Raw genomic sequence first — 18,997 nt, 5'->3', positions numbered from 1 at the left:
TTTTTTCCTTGTGTCCCCCCCATCTGATAAAGCCATGATCTCAGTGAGCAATTTTGTATGATAAGTGCCATGGTATTCCCCCTTCTGTGTGCAACAATCAGAGCAAACCATTTTTTACTGTGGATAGACTTTTTTATTACCTGTCCTTCTAGTCAGAAACCTCTTTCATGTTAAAGGGGCATAAATAAAAATAATGGGATTAAAAGAACATTATCTTAATCTTTCAAGGTGGAAGACATGTAGCAAAAAGTGCTTGTATGAGTACTCTTGATATGGGGGCATTAGTTACATATTTAGATAAAGTTTCATCAGTAAGAAAGCTTTAATGTGTTTTTCTTTAAAAAAATGCAACCCCCCCAATTATTAATAATTTCTACCAATTTTGTAAAGCCATCTTATAGTTGAAGAATTTAATTACCAAATTTGTGATCAAATAAAGTGATTCTGTGAATCAAATGTATTCAGATATATGTTTCTATTTGAGTGTTTCTTCAGCGTGATGGTTGACACATGGAAGAGCCTAAAAATTTAAAGGATAACTGGGTATAACTGGACTTGTTAATTGCACCAAGTTTGCTAAGCTTCATCAGAATTGATTTTTTTTACTGTAGTGGTAGCTTTGGTTGAATCTGTACACCAGACTCTGACGCTTGTGTTAAAGTAAAGAAAGTAACCTAGTTTCTCATCTCCCTCGCATAATGGAAACACAAAGTAAAGGCCTTTTATAAGCGTATTTTGTAATGGAAATTTTAGCAGCCTTTTGAATGAACAATTATGTCTTTGTTTCCATGGAGCTAGCACTAAAATAGCTCAAAATCAGTGTGGTGGTATTAAGAATGTTATGTTAGGCTTCTTTCGGGAACTTTCCGCTTGTCTTGGTCCAGACAATTTCAATTAAAGAAATTGTCAGAAAAATATTAGCTAGTCAAAAGTATAATTTGGAGTGTATTTGTTTTGTTGAAGCTTTATTTGGTAAATGTTTTCTGTGCTCCTCCTTTCCTTGAAACCTTCCCATCAGCAATGGGAAATGTTTCACTTTTGTGTATAAACACTGCAGTGGTAATTTCTCTCAGAGTCTCTTACCTACAGGAGGTATATGATGAAATCCAAGCGATTGAGGAAGTGTATTTCTCTGTTCATTAAGAATTTTACTTGAACTCTTTGAAAAATTTTGGTTTCACCTTTTGAAATTAGAGTGGGATTGTGGTGTGGTGAGTATTTTTTTTTTAAGTTCAGGGTTATTGAACTGGAGGTTTTTTAGCTCTCTTTGTGACTGTTTAGGATGTCTCTAAGTATAGAATCATAGAATTATTTAGATTGTTTGGACTCAATCTTAGAGGTCTTTTCCATTAACCCAGCACTTTCAAGTTCACCACTAATCCATGTCCTTCAATTCCACACCTACAAGTCTTTTAAATACCTCTAAAGCTGGGCACTCAACTACATCCCTGGGCAGCCTGTTCCAATGCTCAATAACGTTTCTGCGAAGGAAAAAAAATCTTTAAAGCTTCAAATCTCCTAGTTTTTCAGGTGGTAGAGCCTGAAACTGAAATCCTGAACCTGATGGTTATCTTAGGATAGGTTTGTATTCGTTGTTTTTTCAGCAGAAGAAGAGTAATTGCAAGTGACAAGTTCATACAGAAACTGTTGTGTGTTTTCATGTGTGGGAGTCAGTTTAAAGGTTTGAAATATCATCTGTTGTTTTGTGGTCACTAATGATTGGGAAGGTGTATATTTCTCTCATGGGACCTCTTGTTTACTAAGGAAAAAGTTTCTTATTCTCTCTCTTCCCACCCTGTTAAAACTTCTTCTCAGCACCAGCCCAGGGGTTGTTGCATCTTTTCTGTAATGGAAAGAGAGCCCTTAACACAGATGTCACTACTTATTATCAGCTTCTGATCTGTTTTTAGGAAATGGTGAAGTTTGTATCACAGCAGGGGATTTCAGAAGAAAACAAAAAGGAATTTGCCTTTTTTGTCCTCTTCCATTTTAACCAGAGATTGGTAGCCCTAATGCACCATATTAGAGTGTCTAATCAGATTATTAAACACAGTAGTGGTTAAAAAAAACTCCATCAAAACAAAAAGCAAAACAAAACTTCTGGGAATCTGAGAAAATAACAGATGGATCCCAGACATATCCTTTATAGTTTGGAAAATAAAAGCAATGCATTTTTAGTGTCAGATGTCTAACTAATTGTTTCAAAGGACTTTAAAAATGTTGCAGAGTAGGTATCCTAAACACTATGTAATGGCTGATTTTTTTCTAGCTGAGTCTCTGTAGACAATTTAATCTGGACAGCCTGTGGTTGCTTTGTTTTCAGGCAGTCTGGTACATATGGATTTGAGAGCTACCTGGGGCTTCAGCAGCTGTGGCTTCGGAAAAGCCTTTCAAAGATTCCCATTCTGTACATAAGTTGAGGCAGACTTATGCATTCTGAATACTTGCTAATGCACCTGGTTCTCTGACCTTCATCCAGCCATATATATATTTGTAATTTTTTCCCCACTTGTTTGGTGCAGCCAAACTTTTCTCAGTACCCAACATTCAGCTCTCTAATCTATCCATATCTCGCTGTACGGCCTCTCTACCTACAAGGGAGTCTATAACTGCCTAATTTAATATCATCACCAAAGTTACTGTTACTGTACATTAAATTCCTGCATCAAGATAATTTATAAAAACATGGCAGAGCACTGATCTTAAAATTGAGCCCCGGAGAACCCCACCAATGGCTGGCCACTAGCCTGATGTAGCCTGATTAACTACAAATCTTTGAGCCCCACCTGCCATTCAGTTGCTCATCCAGCACATTATGGTCTTGTCTGGCCATGCCCTGGACATTTACTCCAGAAGGGGACTCTAAGAGATGGTACCAAAAGCTTTGCTAAAATAAAAAAAAGCCACACCTACTGACTTCCCTTGGTCAACTAGTTGAGTAACCTTGTCATAAAAGGAAATTAAGTTTGTAAAACAGGAACATATAATTAATGAACTGCCATGTAATGAAGTATTAGAAAATGTACTAAGCAGGAAACATCTGTACTGCATCTGGTGGCACATCTTTTGAAATAGAAAGTACTCATTCAGCTGATTCACACTGACAATCAATCTTCATGTGTCTATGTTCCTAGCTTTTGTAGTTTGAGAAACAATTTTGGTTATTTATTTCAGGGAAAATATGTTTTATGTCGTTGATTAAATAACTTTATTAGTGGGTTTAGAAAAAAGTTATTAATTTTAAAAGAAAGATCACTAAATATGTATGCTTAAAGGGAACTGTGGTGTCTATAAATATTAAGAAATGATTTTAAAAAGATGGATCTCATAAAAGAAAAATTAGGAAAAAAATCAAACTTCTTGTTACATTTTGCAGGATTAATAAAATTCCATTCTACCAGTGATCTGAGATAAGCTTCAAATATTACTTATGATATTTAATTATGCATTAAATGTGTGTAGTCAAAAATCGTAAATATTTATATTACAGTGTTTTTATACTGCAAGTAGGACTATTGCTCTTAAGGCTGAGCATGATAAATTCTCTTTATAAAATAAATTTTGGTGTGTTTTTAAGAATCCTGTAAGTTCATTTTTCTGAAGAAATTGATGCAACTTGAAATTAATAACAAAGAAGTAATATCTTAAAGGACCTATATAATGTAGTTTGAAAATTATGTTTTAAAATTATGTGAGTTGGTCAGGAATCTGGAATATCAAGAAATTAATTAGATGAGAGTGATTTGCGGAATTTACTATCTAGTCTTCTAAGATATTTTAAATGTCTTGAGTGGAGTGGGCAACAGTTATGGGAATTTTGATATTGGGGTACTTTACACTAACTTGATTTGCTTTTGCATACTTGCTGTCTTGTCATTCATTGTTAAAGATAGTTTGGCTAACTGTTGTTGGTTTTTTTTAACCTATGAGCATAAGCGAATAGAGTGGTTGACCTGGTCCTTCAATTAGTGTGAAACTAGACAAGGAAGTATTTATCCCTCTCTCCCACCTCCTGAGTTCTCCCCATGTTGCACGTGGCTGTCTGTGGTTGGACTGAGGGCTGGCACAGCCTCCCTCAGCATGGCCAGTGCTACCACAACCTTGGGGGGAAATTGTGCACATGTCAAGATGCTCTTGTGTTGCTGTAACTATTTAACTTAGATCAACAATCAGGTTAGGCTGAAAAAGGCTGGTAAAAAAGCATCTTTATTAATGAGGGAAAGAAGAAATTTAAATTTCTCAGTGTCAATCAAACCTGCAGTATGTTAGAAAACGTGGATCTGAGTCATCAGCAAAGGGAGGGGGAAGTGTCTAAGCTAAAAATTGCATCAGTATTGTCACTGGTATTCAAAATGGTATTATTTACAGTACTGGAGATTAGTTTTCAACACAGAAGAGGCATTTGGAAGTTGTGTGACAGTACCTCATGACTCCTATGGAGTTCCACATTGAACTCCATAGGAGAAGCATTTAGAAGTGAACTCTCATCTCTGTCAGACTGAGGAGGGAGTGACATTTGCTGCTTGAGGTTAAGTTAAAGTAAAATTTGACACCAGCAGTTTCCCTGATGCTTCTTGGAGGACAAATTGAGAAGCATTTAGAAGTGAACTCTCATCTCTGTCAGACTGAGGAGGGAGTGACATATGCTGCTTGAGGTTAAGTAAAATTTGACACCAGAAGTTTCCCTGACACTTCTTGGAGGACAAATTGATACACATTCAGGTGATTTAAAATGATAAATGTTTTTGACACTGCCATACTTCATTTGCAAACATTTTGGTTTGGAGAAGGTGTAATAACCTTGTTACAAAAAAGTTAGAGCATGCCCTGTTTTTCTTTGGGAGTGATGCCCACTTTATGATTGAGATTTCAATTGTCTTCTGGATGTTAAGAGCAGTCACAATTTTGTTTGGCAACTTTTCATGTACTTTAATTCTATTTAGCTAGTTATGACTAGATAAATTTTTTTTAGTGGATTTTCCTGCTGCCTTGAAAAAAATGTACAGGAAATACAGAAATGAAGAGTAATTGGTAAATTGCATAGACCTCTAGAATCAGATCAATTCTACCTTTTGTTTAAAAGATGCAAGGATTAGAAGAACTTAATCTGGCATTCAATGTCCTGGTAGTGCTATGGTCGGAAAAAGGTGGTTTTTCTCCTCCCTCGTCTATTTCTTCTTAAATCCTCCTATGGAGAGGATTTAAATGTGGCGTTTTTTGAGGAGTTAAATCCCAACTATATCTTAAGTGAAAGTGTCCCAAGAAGAACTAAAGGAGTAATTATTTGTTTTGTTAAATCAAACAGCTGAAAGTGAAATAGTTTATTTGGACAACACAATTATGGTTATTCCCTGTATTCAGCAAGTTAAGAATATCATTAGATTTGCCATGTAATAAAAGCTGGGAGAAGTACTGGAAGGAGACATGCTCGAACTTTTGATCAAGGTTTTGCAGTCATTGTACTGCCTATGTTCCTCCAAAGTTGCTCTCATCTGTTTACATACAGGATGAATTGGAATACTGCTTCTGATTATCATAGATCTGATTAAAGAGCACTGGAATAAATTTTCTATTTTGCCAGTGGATAATTGTTTCTGAAGACCTCACTTATGAAAGAGACTTTATGGATTATGATTATTTAAATAGCTGTGCTTTTCTCATTTATATAACTATTCCATTTCCTCTGAAGTAACATTTTCACCTAAATTAAGCTCTGATTCTGTTTCACACCAGACAAAAGGGGAAAAACACACTTTCCATCTTAATCACTATGAAGTAAGACATAGGGCTCTGGATATCTTTGTAAAAATTATAATGTAAATTAAAATTAATATGCTTTATTAATTAGTTATAAATAACATAATTTGATGTTAAATATTCATGGAAATAAAATAATGCATTTCATAAGGTAAAAATACAGACTAGCAAAATAATATTGCCTTTCTCAAAGTATCTTTGTTGCTCCAAAACATTCACATATGCATATTTCAATTTGTGTATCTTAAATGAGATCTGAAAAGTCTTTTTAATAGAGTCTCCTGGATTTATGGTATTGGATATTTTTAAAGGGTAAACTGTATTTCCTTCTTGTGTTTTATTCTTCTTTCTAAATTGTGGAAGAAGTTGAAAATAACTGAATTCAGCCATTTGAGAAGACTTGTTTAGAAGTTCTTTCCTTTTATTTACTGCTTAGTATTTTATACTTTTCCTTAAAACAAAAAAAGTGTTTAAGTTCTTTTGAGATGATCCAAAAACAGCTGAATATGAAGTTTTACTGGTGTCTCATGTGAATGACTTCTAATCTGATTTGATTTTTTTTTCTACTTTCTCATTTTTGTGTGACTAGAATGCTGATTTTTGGAGGGTTTTTCTTTTTTACATTTTTAAATAAGTTTATGTCTATTAAGTCCTTTGTGTTCTAATTTATTTTCTAAAATATTACTGAAGAATGTTAGGCATCACCAAACATAATTACTTCAAATGACAACTGATTGTTTTAGAACTAAAGTCTTCGTTAACAAAACATGGCTACATAGAGGGACTGTGATTGAAAATGTGTTCCAATGTGATTAAAACCCTCTTCACTTAAAGGCCCCTCCTGCTATTGTTTTTTAAAGTTCTTCTTACTAATACCTTAATATTTGCATCTGATGAGTAGATGTAAATCTTATTTATGTAGTGAGAAAGACAATTTTCATAAAATTTTTTTGTACTTTGGAAATTTTTTTAAAAAAAATTAAAAAGAAATTCACAATCTGCTTAGTTAAAAATCCTCAAAAAGGATTTTAAAAATCCTCAAAAAGTATTTTTAACTAAGCAGAGTATGAATTTCTCTTTTAATACAATTAAGAACAGTTGAATTTCCTCCACTACATAAGACCTCACCCTGTAATTATTGACACTTCATCTGTAGTTGTCTTGTAATCAAACCAAATGATATGTGATTTTTGTTTTACTCAGTTATATGATGCCTTGGGAGGAATTCTTAGTACAGATGGAGCTCTGTAATTAGATTTGCAGATGGACTTTTTGAAACAGTCCACAGTGATATTGTTTTCAAAATCTTGGTCTGAATCTTAGAAGATAAAATGTATCCTGAAGTGTTTCCTCCAAGCTTCATTAGCTGAATGAATGATGAATAGGACTAGTATCAAAACATGGAAGAAATGTTAAGGTGTGGTAGAGTATTTTGCTGAAATACTATTGTTGGTGGTTCACCATATTTTTGTAAGCACTTCTCTTGGCTTGTTTTTTTTTGTTCATTTTTTTGTTTGTTTGTTTTTGGGGTTTTTTGTGTTTTGTTTTTGTTTTTTTTAGTGAACCAGCTGAGAGATAATGTGCTGATGAGAGGATACCTTTTCCTTTTGGAGTGAGAAGAGTGTTTATTATTGTAATTCTTTATCAGTAGAACTATCATTTATTTGAAATTATGTTTAGCAAGTATGTATAAATGGAGCTTATGATGGGAATCATGGATGGCAAGGGTTTGGTGTTGTTTACAGATATGTATGGTGCTTATGTTACTTCATTTGTTTGGTGCAGGTATTTATAAGAAATCTATTTGCTCCTTATCTCCTAGGGAGTAATAGAAGTTCTAATTTAATTTCATATTTGCTACCCCATATTAACTGTGCACTCTGACAGGCATTATTGTAAATGGCCTCACAGTGATGTTAGCTTTGTGGAAAATGTTTTGGTTCCTAGTAGCAATCAGAAAAGGAAATTAAATATAAGGAAGCATTAATGAAGAAAAATGAGTTATACAAGAGTAATTTTTTTGAAACTCCATAAATTAATGATATGTCTGTATTTTGAATGTTGTACGAAGTTCTGGTGATTTCTAGTCTCAAAAGAATATATTAGGACTAAGAAAAAATATGAAGGGTAAGAAGTGTGATTAAATACAGGCTTCAGTTGAGGAATAACTTAACAAAGTAGGATTGTTCAGCTTGGAAAAGAGCTGACCAAGTGTATTTGAAATATAAGTAAATAAAGGGAAGAATGTGATAGAACACATCTGATTTCTCCTTTTTAAAAGCAAGTAGCAAAGGACTGTAATTAAATAAACCTATGGCAGGTGTATAACAAGATATTTTTTACAAAATCGTGGGGAAAGTGTAGGACTCCATACTATGGGCTGTGAAGACTCCAATAATTTGAGGGTTCAGAAACTAATCAGAGAAATTATTGGAAGAAAATCTATTGACCTATTGAAACAAGGATGTTATTTCTGGAGGAAGAGATTCCTGTGTCACAAATAACGGGAGGTTGGGACACTGTAATAGAGAAAATTCAGGATATGCCCAGCCTATACTGTTACACTTTTTGTAGATACTTGGCCTCTTGTCACTGAATTTCAAGTGCTGAGATACTTTGTGTAATGAAGATCCAACTATCTTCTTACATAAGGGAAACTCTGACCACTAATAAAGTGCTTCTTACACTTTATCTGCCCTTCAGTTTTCTCCTCTAAAAGAATCCTTTGTCACTAGAGTTGCACCTCCTATATGTCTGTGTAGTTCTGGCCTTTGTTCTTAACTGTGTTATCATTTATAAATCAAAGATTTTATTGGATGAAGAGCTGTATAATAAATTAAGAAGCAGCTTGTGGGAAGGCAATTAGGATGCACTTAAATGTTTTTAAAACCATTCATTATGGTCTGTGTGGTACCTCCTTTAGCAATTGAGGTTTTGGGTTTTATCATTGCACAAAAAAACCCTTAAATCATTAATGACAGCTAAAACCCTGTGGAAGTCCAGTCACAAACTAGAAAAATTTTCTTACACTATTTGAGAGTTCTTTAGAGGAGAAAAGGGGACAAATATTGACAAATCTATTTAAAAAATCCTAGCCTTACAAATTTTGCTATCACAAATTGCCCTTATGATCAAGGGCAGCTTCTTCTTGTAAAGACTTGAAAAAAATTAATTGGATTAGAAAAATTTTAAGAGTCTTTTAAATGACAATTCCTGTCTTTTATCTTTTGCATTTTTGAGGACAAGAAATGTACCAAATAGTTTAACTTGTATTGATTTTCTTAAAGAAACACAGAACCTTAAAGAATGTCTTGCTTGAAAATTTAACAAACTTCAGGCTGCCAAAACTGAAAAGCAACAGGAGTTGTATGGCTATTGTTAAGGAGCACAGCTATTGGTTTTTCCAGCCCTGACATCTTACATTCATGTGTGTTCTGCATTTTTTCGCCTACTAGGCAACATTGTGCAGTTGCAAATGATGGTATTTCCTGAGAAATTGTTTTTTGTAATAATTGATTAGATTTGGAAGGGGTTTTCCAGTTATAAATGAAAATTTATATTTTAGAAATGGAAACAAAGTAAGGTTTGAGGTAAAATCAGGATTCTTTATACATTTGATTGTGCTTATTTATAAAATATAGTCAATAGGCTTTTCAGTCTTAACAAGAATTATGTGCATTCCATGGGAAGCATTTGCTCAAGCTCCATAAATCACACTATAATAGATATTGTTTTGTTATTATTTCCTGCTATCTGCATATATCTTTAAAAGGAAAAAGTCTGCTTGGCACTTCAGCATTTACTGTTGGCTTTAAACTAGTTATGTTACATGCAGAGAATTAAATGGAGCTATAGCACGTGCCCGGTATTAGTTCTGTAGTCATTAAAGAGTCACTAAAGAGTCACCGTTCAGAAGTGAGTGAGGGCTTTTCACTGTGCCAAACACTGGGTTGTTTTCTCCCACATTAACCTTTTGGAGCAGAGGACTGCATGGTAAGGAGTTAATTAAAAATGAAAGATTGATGAAAATAAGCATGTTGAAATTGAATGTAGAGCTTCTCCAGTTGGTGAACACTGCTGCTGGAAATTTCAGCATTTCAGAATGCTGACACCAACTGAAAATATTACTACATATCTCAAAATTATCGATGTAAGCAAGCAGCAGGATGTTGAGGATTAAGGACCTTCCCACTAAGCTCCTGCTTTTTAGCAAAATGAAATTAAGAGCAGTGCTGTGCACATCTCACTTCAGTGTTGTTTGACATCATTTTATAGCTGGCATTGTGATTTGCCTGGGTTATCTCTCTGCCATTAATCTTTAATGTACATCTATAGGTATCAGTTGGAAAATGGCACTGTCATAATTAAGTTCATTGGAATTGTTTTGGTTTTAAATATTGCATAGCCACGATTTATAGTTTCTGGGCTTTTAAGAGTTGTCAAGTGTTGTGTGACAGGAGGAAATGAAAAATTTCAAAATTGAAACAGTTGAAGACCCTAAAGAAAACCAAAACTTAAGAAAAAGGTGGGCATGAGAATAGGACACTCTCAAAATTCATTATTTAGTTTTATAAATTAAAGTAGGTAATAGATAGCTTAATCCTAACATAGAAATATAAGTAATTTCTTTTCTTACCAAAGAGTGCAGTGGTATAAAAAGCAAGCTGGATTTATGTCAAGTGGTATTTAGCAAGGTAAGTGGCACATAAGAGAGCTTCTGAATAGTAAGGAAAAATAGGTAATGCCCTCTGAGAGCAACTACTTTCCCTTCCTTGTTGTACCCCATGAGAAAGAAGGGGGCAGTAAGAGAGCCTGCAGACTAATTGGTCTGGGTTTCCACACTAAGGGGGAATATATGATGGCTACCTAGAAGAAGATAGAGGGCTAGTACCTGGGGCGAGTGAGCTTTGTCCTGGTGGTTTGTGGGTATTTTTTTGTCTTAGCCAAAGTGTGTAGGTAGCACATACACCGTGATCCTCACAAATCAATATTCTTTGTCATGTTTTTCTTCTTTAATTGTTATGTGTCCTTGATGTACCAGAGAACAATCCCACTTACTGTTCTGAAATAAACCCCATCATTTTCCAAGACTAAAATTCCATTAACTGTATTGTTGCAATTTGTTCTAGTCACAGAATGCATTTGTGAGTTAACATACAAAAGAGAAATTGTTTTGATAAATGTTTGAATAATAAAAAATGAATAAAATAAACAAAGAAATTTTAAAAAAACAATTGTTCTAAGTAACTGTCAACTTCTGTTGACTAATATTTTCTGTTAGTATTTATTGCAAATACATTTTCCTTGCTCCTGTTTGTGAAGTTTGGGAAATAGTTATGTGTGCATTGAGGGTTTTCCCAGTTGCCTTCTTTTAAAAACAGACGTTGCTCTTTGCACAAACATAATGTGTGATAGTGTTTGCTGTGCAATACAAATTAGATTTAAATCAATGTATAATTGTTGACAGCTTAATGTTTCTTAGAATTTCAATTTTTTTGTTGTTCTCTGCTAACTACATTACACCTCGGCAAGGTTTGCTTTACAGAGAAAATATACCATTCAAACTACCTAAAACACCCCAAAAAGCTACATATAGTTTGTGACTGTTGAAAGATAAATAAGGAATGCTGCTGACTGATTAGATTTGGCTGTGCAAGTTGCAGCAGTGCAAGTGCATAATCTTATTGGCAGAATAGACTACAAGAGTAGTTGCAAAAAACACTTATCTTTTCAGAGTACATTTTGTTTGTGACTTTTGTAATTCTCAGGTATTTCCATTTATTTTTCCTCTCTTCTGGCTTGGAAACAAAGAAAATATCTTCAAGAAAAAACAACCCCCCAAAAACAAACAAACAAACAAAAAAAAAAAAAAAACCACCCACCATTCCGAACCACCACCACCAAGTAACTAGTTTTAAAATACACCTGGTTATTGAAAACAGGCAAGTAGAAGCATGAGGTTATGCTGTACTAGCATCTGTATCTTGACCTTAAAGTTATTATTGAAAGTGAAAGAAGACAAGCAAGAATGGGCTATGAAGGATTAAAACCAAAATGAACTGGTAATGTCTGTTTAGTAATACTATTTTTCATACTCTTTAAGTTGTGCTCATTTATCAACTTCTTTATAGTATATAAAAATCAGTTTTGAATTTTTGCTTTCAGACATATGGCAAACCTAAGCTGCTCGATTTCTTAAAAGAAATTCTCAGTATCTGTTCCTTTTTTTGATGTAAGAAAGCCCCTTATCTAATTGGCTGATCTCTTTTGTGATTAAGTCAAGATCAGAAGTAATTTATAAGAGAAACTAAACTGGATAAACTGAAAACAATTTAGCTGCAAGTTTGAGAATGGTTTTAATTTTACTTCACTGAAAAGAAACCTGCAATTTTATTTCTTAGTCTCTAGTTTTTCAAGTTCAGCATCTTGAAGTAAAAGCTCATATGGTGCTTTGACCAAAAATGGTTTTGTGGTGATCAAAATAATAAATAGGAACAGTATGTCCTTCTAGTGGCAGAGGAACAATAGACCATGAGGAGGACTTTTGGATTTGTGTTTTAGATTAGTTACTTTTACGTAAAACACTTTTATCAGTGTTCATTTCTGTCAGATGTTTTTGGATTACTTTATAAATTCTTCTAAGTGGGTAAGATTTGTCCTTTAAAACTTTTTTGCATTCCTTCTAGAGGTAGGACTTTTTATTTCAAGGAATCTGATTCTTGTGCTAAAGAAGCTTTTATGAAGGCAGGTATTTGAACTTAATCACACTAATTCCTGTCCTAGCCCAAAACAGTGTTTTTTGCAGTACGTAAAGTACAGCTTAAGAAATTTGTGGCAAATAGCCAATTTTTTTGGTTTTGTTTTATGGTTTGGGGTTTTTGTCTTTTTTTCTCTTTAAGCCTCCACAATACTTAGAAAAGGTCTGACTTTGTCAAGGATGTTATACAACCTTGTGATCTGAGTGTAATTGATAGTTGTCTCAGTAAATCATATGTATATGCAGTTGATCTGCCTACAGGAGTATCCTCCCTCAAAGGAAAATGTAAGAAAATAAAGGTAAATCTGCTGGATATTTTTAAGGTTCCATAATAACAAGCACATTCATGTAAGTCCTAAAAGCTCACCATGTTACTTCATTCATATTGCCTCAGCAAGCATAAAAGAAAAAAAATTAAATTCATTTCTTGGATTGCTTTAAAATTGTCAATAAACTTAATAGGTAGCATTCCCTTAGTGACAAACTGCCGCGTATGTGCAATACATTATTCAGAGTAAAAATGGTTTTGAAGTTAAGTGAAGGAAGGCTCATTTAAAAGGGCATGTTAATGTGCAGAATTATTTCCTGTTGTAATGATTCACATGAGAATCAGTCTTTTAATGCTGTCATTTTGTTATAAACCATATTGTGAGCATGTTGGTTAAGATTTATCTGACATAACTTTAGAAGTGCCTGTCTGAACTAGTTGTCCTTTTATAGTCAGTAAAAAGTACTACATTCCCTGAAAAAGATTTATTTCATTCTTATGTTGCAGCTAAAACCACTGAGATAATCACTTCCCTGAAGCATCACTTTCCAATGATGGTGAAAAGAATTGTGAAAATTAGCCCAGATACACATAGCTGTAATTCAAATCTCTAAGGACTACATTTTTTAAAATTTAAAAATAAATAAAGGATGTTATGAAACATACCTTCTTACATTTTTTTAGCTCTGATTTTCTCTGTAGTTATATTGATATATTTGGGTTAACAAGTGCATATGATCAGCACACATTTCTGTCACTGAACAATTCCATTTATTCCATTTAGCATTCTAAATGATTTTGCCTAAAGGAATCTTCTTTCATGCAGTTGAAGAAGAATCTTCAAAAAAATCTGAATTGATTGTTTGGAAGTTTAAGGTTTCAGTTAATGACCACAAAATAGTAGGCTGTTTTTCTCTTGCCCAAGTCCCCTACTACTTTTCTCAGACAACTGTGTGTTAATGCTTATACTGTTGCCTGACATTATATAAGAAACAGTAGCAGCCTGATTCCACATATTGGGAATTCTCACTGGTGATTATGAAATCAGTTCAGTGTTGTTTTGTAGAAAAGATGTTCCAGTTTTGACAAAAATTGTCCTTCAATGTTATATGATGGCTTTAGTTATCAAGAGTTAATGGTTTACTAGTTTTCTCTTCAAAAGAATGAATTGATTTGGGATTTTAAGAGATTTTCAATTTCATTTGAGTATGTTATTCTCAGCTTTTATCCTGTAGAAATGTATGCCATATGCTGAGTCAGCTGTTTTGTAACGTCTAAAATGAGAGATGAACATTAGGGAGAGGAAGAGAATTAATAATTTTCTTTCCAAACTGTTTACTTCCTATATAGGTACAAGGAAGGATTTTTTTTTTTAATTCTTGTTGTATATGCATATACTTCAACTTAAAAAGCTTCAGTTTAAAACAGATGAGGTTGTTATGTTGACTGTGTTATGCCTTCATTTATTTTTTCCTTTAGAAAAAGGAAATCAAATGTGATATTACTTAATTAGGAGAGAGAATGTAGGAGTGACTTGGTGGATTAGGCCTGGCTGTGGTTAGGGCTTTAGTAATTATATTATTGTGATACTTTAATTTTTCTATGGCACTGTCTGTTTAGTCTGTTTGGAATTCATATTCTTGATTTTTGCTTAAATAAATGCAGATAGGACTCCAACTTTAAGGAAGCTGGAAAATGCTTCTTTGACAGCAATGAACTGCAAACTTAGAGATGTAAATGCTTGAAGACTTAGTATGTTAGAGCTGTATAAACCAGTCTTTAATTGTTGTCTACAGCTTCCTGAGGAAAGGAAGTGGAGAGGGAAGTTTTGAGCTCTTCTCCCTGGTATCCAGTGTCAGGATGCATGGGAATGGTTCAAAGCTGCACCAGGGGAGATTTAAATTGAATGTTAGGAAGCACTTTGTGAAGAAGGTGGTCAGACAGGCTTTCTGAAATGTGTTTGATGCCCTGAGCCTGTCAGTGTTTAAGAGGCATTCAGATAATACTTTCATCAACACGCTTGAGCTTTGACAGCCCTGGAATGGTCAGACACTACTTGGACTAGGTGATTCTTCTAGGTCACATCCAGCTGAAATATTGTATTTACTTTTAATTTTAATTCATTCTTTCAAACTTGATTTGAAGAATCTGATACTAAAAAAATTCCAGTTTTCAGAAGTCAACAATTTAATTCTAGATGTTCAGCAGCATGTATTTTATTGCATTTCAAGAACTGGTATAAATATACTATCTGAGACATGTAGACAACTACTTGTTTGGAGGAGTATTTCTTCTGTTCTAGACCAAAAAGATGTAAAAGACCAGCCTAAGTTCTGCAGAGATGTGGCAATTTAGGAAGAAACTCTTTTGTTGCATAGCATGATGAATGGTAGGAATTTACTGAGGAATGACTGCAATACTCAGAAAAATGAAGATGCTCAGTAAAGCAGCTACATTTGAGAATGGTGCTGTAGCTTAAGGAAGGTTCTTGGAGCAATTTGCCAGAAGTGTCAACATGTTGTTATAAGCAATCTCAGCATGGGGAATCCAGTCTAACTTGCTTATTGTGGGCAGTCCAGTACCACTTTGGGAGGAGTTGTTTGTTGACTACCATCAACACACCTGTAGTTATTATCTGAATGTTGGATTGGTGATTCATTTTTATAGCTGTGCTGTGAAAGATGCAGAATATGAGAAAGTATAAGCAATACATCAGGATACTTAATCACTGTGAAAGCATGGTTTTTACTAAATATTAAATATTTCCTTGAAGAATGCAAAGACTTAATGTTTGACATAAAAATAGATTCTATTTGAGATATATGACATGGAAAGAGCACTGATTTATGGTATGGTATACTGGATTCTGTGAGGATTTCTATCAAATGTTCATATTGTACTCCAGCTGAAATTTGTCTTATTACAGAAGTCTATTACAGGAGCTATATTAACAGTAAGTTACTTTTTGGAAGTCTGATTTAACTTTTTGGTATATGGTGTTGCATCCACTGTTTTACTCAACTTAGAAAGCTGCAAATTCATTATGAACATTCAGTTGTTTATTGGCAGTTTTTAATATGGCATTGTTTTTTAAGCAGCATCCTCATGAACTCCAAGATCTCTCTTCTGGATGATAATATCAGACTTTGGAACCTGTCATCTTATACACATGAGAAAAACTATAATAATGTTGAATTACTTTGCATTTACTAATTTTGAGTTTTTAAGCATTGCTTCCTGGACAGTTGGTATCACAGGAATCTTCACAGCTCTCAGCAGTTGTTTTTTAACTGCATTTAATAATTTCTGGCTCCTCAGCAAAGTTGATCCTTTCATTGGTGTCAGCATGTTACCAGCTCATTGCCACTGTGCTTCTTTGCTGGTTACCTCCCCCTGCTGTGGTGGAGACTGGTTATTCCTCTTTACCTACTGTCCTCCTTGGGAAATCCACCTGCAAAAATATTGTTAGAGCATTCTTTTTTTGAAGTGAAGGTTCTACTTCTTTTATTGGCTGAATTCCATTTGATTGTGCACATTTTAAAGCAGAGATGCCTATTTTATTTCTTGAACACAAATTGACCATGTTAATTTATTTCTATATACTTGCTTCCCTTTTGTTTAGCTTTTCCTTGTCATCTTAGACTTTTTTTTATCAAGAAATTCATGATAAACTTAGGATAACTACTTTAAAGAAGTCACCTCCCCCTACCTTCCTAAATTTTTGCTATCATTGTCAATTAGTTCATTAATTTGTTTCCTTTACTAAGGAAGTTGATTTTAATGGTAATTATGATAATTTTTACTGTCTGAAGTATGCTGAAACTGAAGTTAAGGGCAAATAGGAACATTTTCATGTTTTCTTTGCAGTCACCCTGATGGGCTATGAATTTCTTGTGGCCAATTGTACAAATGAAATAATTGGAGCACCTGCTGGATAGTCTGTAGCCCAGGAGAAGATTCTCCATAGAACCAATTTCATGAGCATTCAGTGTGTTTTTTGATGCAGATTTTCTGAGATGTTTTAATAGTACAGAAATATCTTGTCACTTTAGACTGATACATGGGCTTCGTTTCAGTCCCTTAAGTGTTACATATTAGTATATTGATTTACATTAGAAAGCAAATGCAATTTGGATTATTTTAGTCTGTAGTGAATTATTTCCATCTGTTTTACTGATTCTATATGAGTTTATTAATATAAACTAGAATTTTACTATGAATAGTGTTTCAGGAAAGGGAATTAGTCTGCATAGTACCTCTTCATTCCAGTTTAGGCATAACTGAACTTTTTAATTGTTTTTAGTCCAACTTATCAAAACCATATTTAATCTGAAGGTAGCCTCTCTAAATATTATCACAGAATTGGTGAGGTTGAGGTTCTCTGATCCAACATTCTTGCAAAAACCAGGCCAACTAAGGCCAGTTGTCTTGATCTGTGACCATGTGGCTTTTGAATGTATTCGGTGATGAAGACTCAGCAGATACAACTTTTCATCCTAGATTTCGTCCATGGAAAAAAAATGGAGGAAAGTAGACGCTTCTAGGAGGTGTTTAATTTCATCCCAGGATATTAATCTAAGAGAGTTCAATTGAATGTCTTCTACAGGTGGCTGATTTACTTCTGTGTGTTTTTAACATAATCTCAGAGAGGCTCATCCTGGTGAAGAGATATCTGAACACAACAATTCAGATTGTTGAAGTGTGCACAAGTTGCTGCTGTTTTCAGAAATAAAAACTCTGCCTGCATTTCTTGAAAAGAGTGTAAAAACTCTGTGAAATTATTGCATAATTCTAAAGAATGGCCACAGAAATAATGTGCTTCTAATCTTGACATTTTTTTGCCTTCCTTTGGTACATATCATGTGTTTACCAAATATGCAAATATATGATATGCAGTCACAAGTTTTAAATTAAAGTACTAATTATAATTAGGATAATAGTTTTTATTTGAATGTAATTAAATGTCTCAGGAGAACTAAGGAGGTAGTCAGTTTATATATTTAGCATATTAGAAGCTTTTATGTTACAAAATTATAATTATTATTAGCAATTAATTGATAGAGGAAAAAGTAATTTGAAAGTGAATGCAAAGTATTAATTAGGGTGGAAGCCAAATGTATTGTATTAATTGTCTGAAGATGGGGTATGAAAGAATTCTTTGAGTATTTGGATAGGTTTAGCCAGCAAAAAGAGTTTTCATAGTATTTCAACTTGCTTATTTTTTTAGAGTTTAATTTCAAGTCAATATAAACTGCTTTTAAATAGGCCATAGAATTGCCTTCTATTACAATTGACTGTTAAAATTATGCACTTAGATAATATTTCAATATCTTTATTTAAAGCTTATTAATGAAATTTTAATTCTATAACTCCATTAAACAAATAGAACAAAATTCTTAAAATTATTTTAATATTAATTTATTCCATTATTTTGTGTAATATATTTACAGTTACTGAAATTAATGTTATTGACAGGCTGAGAGAGTTGGTTTGTTCAGCCTGAAGAAGAGAAGGATGCAGGGGGACCTTACAGCACTCAAAGGGAGCCTAAGAGAGAGCTGGACAGGGAGTTTTTACAGGGGCATGTACTGGGTTGAGGGCAGGGGAAGGCCTTAAGCTGAAGGAAAGGTCTAGATTACATATTAGGAAGAAATTCTTACTGGCTAGAGTGGTGAAGCACTGGAACAGGATTCCCAGAGAGAGTGGCCAAGGCTGGATGGGACTCTGAGTAACCTGGTCAAGTGGAATGTTCCATGGCAGTGTGGCTGGAACAAGATGATCTTTAAGGTCCCTTCCAATATAAGCCATGCTGTGATTCCGTGATTCTGTGAAATTTCACACTGGTACTTTCAAAATTCTTCAAAGTTACTAGGATAAAGTAGGATGCATGAAAGTCAGGCTGTGTTTCCTTCACAATTGAAAGATGTTTATAGGTTGTCTTGAGTGCAGCTTTTTTAAGTTACACAAATAACTGATCAAAATTGTTGAATTTCATTCCTGAAGATATATTTGGTCTTGACTGTATCTTCTTTGACTTGTTTGCTTTTCTCTCCCTCCTAATACATGCCTGGTAGTTGTGCTATTTAATTGGAGCTTAGGATTTCGGATAGTGTTTTGCCAGTGCCTGGATAGATAGGGGTCAGGCTGTCATTTCATCAGAACAGCTGTTAACTCACTTCTTATCTGAGTGCTTGCTCCTTTCCTGGTGCATTCTC

The 18,997-nt window shown here is 34.0% G+C and overlaps 1 protein-coding gene across 10 annotated transcripts in view; it reads left to right on the top strand.

Moving 5' to 3' along the window:
• The window catches only part of NBEA (neurobeachin), a 453,154-nt gene that overhangs the window by 58,433 nt on the left and 375,724 nt on the right, over nt 1-18,997 (top strand). The gene's annotated exons all lie outside the window — the stretch shown is intronic.

This window comes from Passer montanus, unplaced genomic scaffold, assembly GCF_014805655.1.
Source record: "Passer montanus isolate IOZ18808 unplaced genomic scaffold, ASM1480565v1 scaffold99, whole genome shotgun sequence".
Lineage (NCBI taxonomy): Eukaryota > Metazoa > Chordata > Aves > Passeriformes > Passeridae > Passer > Passer montanus.
The sequence above is the reverse complement of the archived record's forward strand: the minus strand, read 5'-3'. Positions and strand labels throughout refer to the sequence as shown.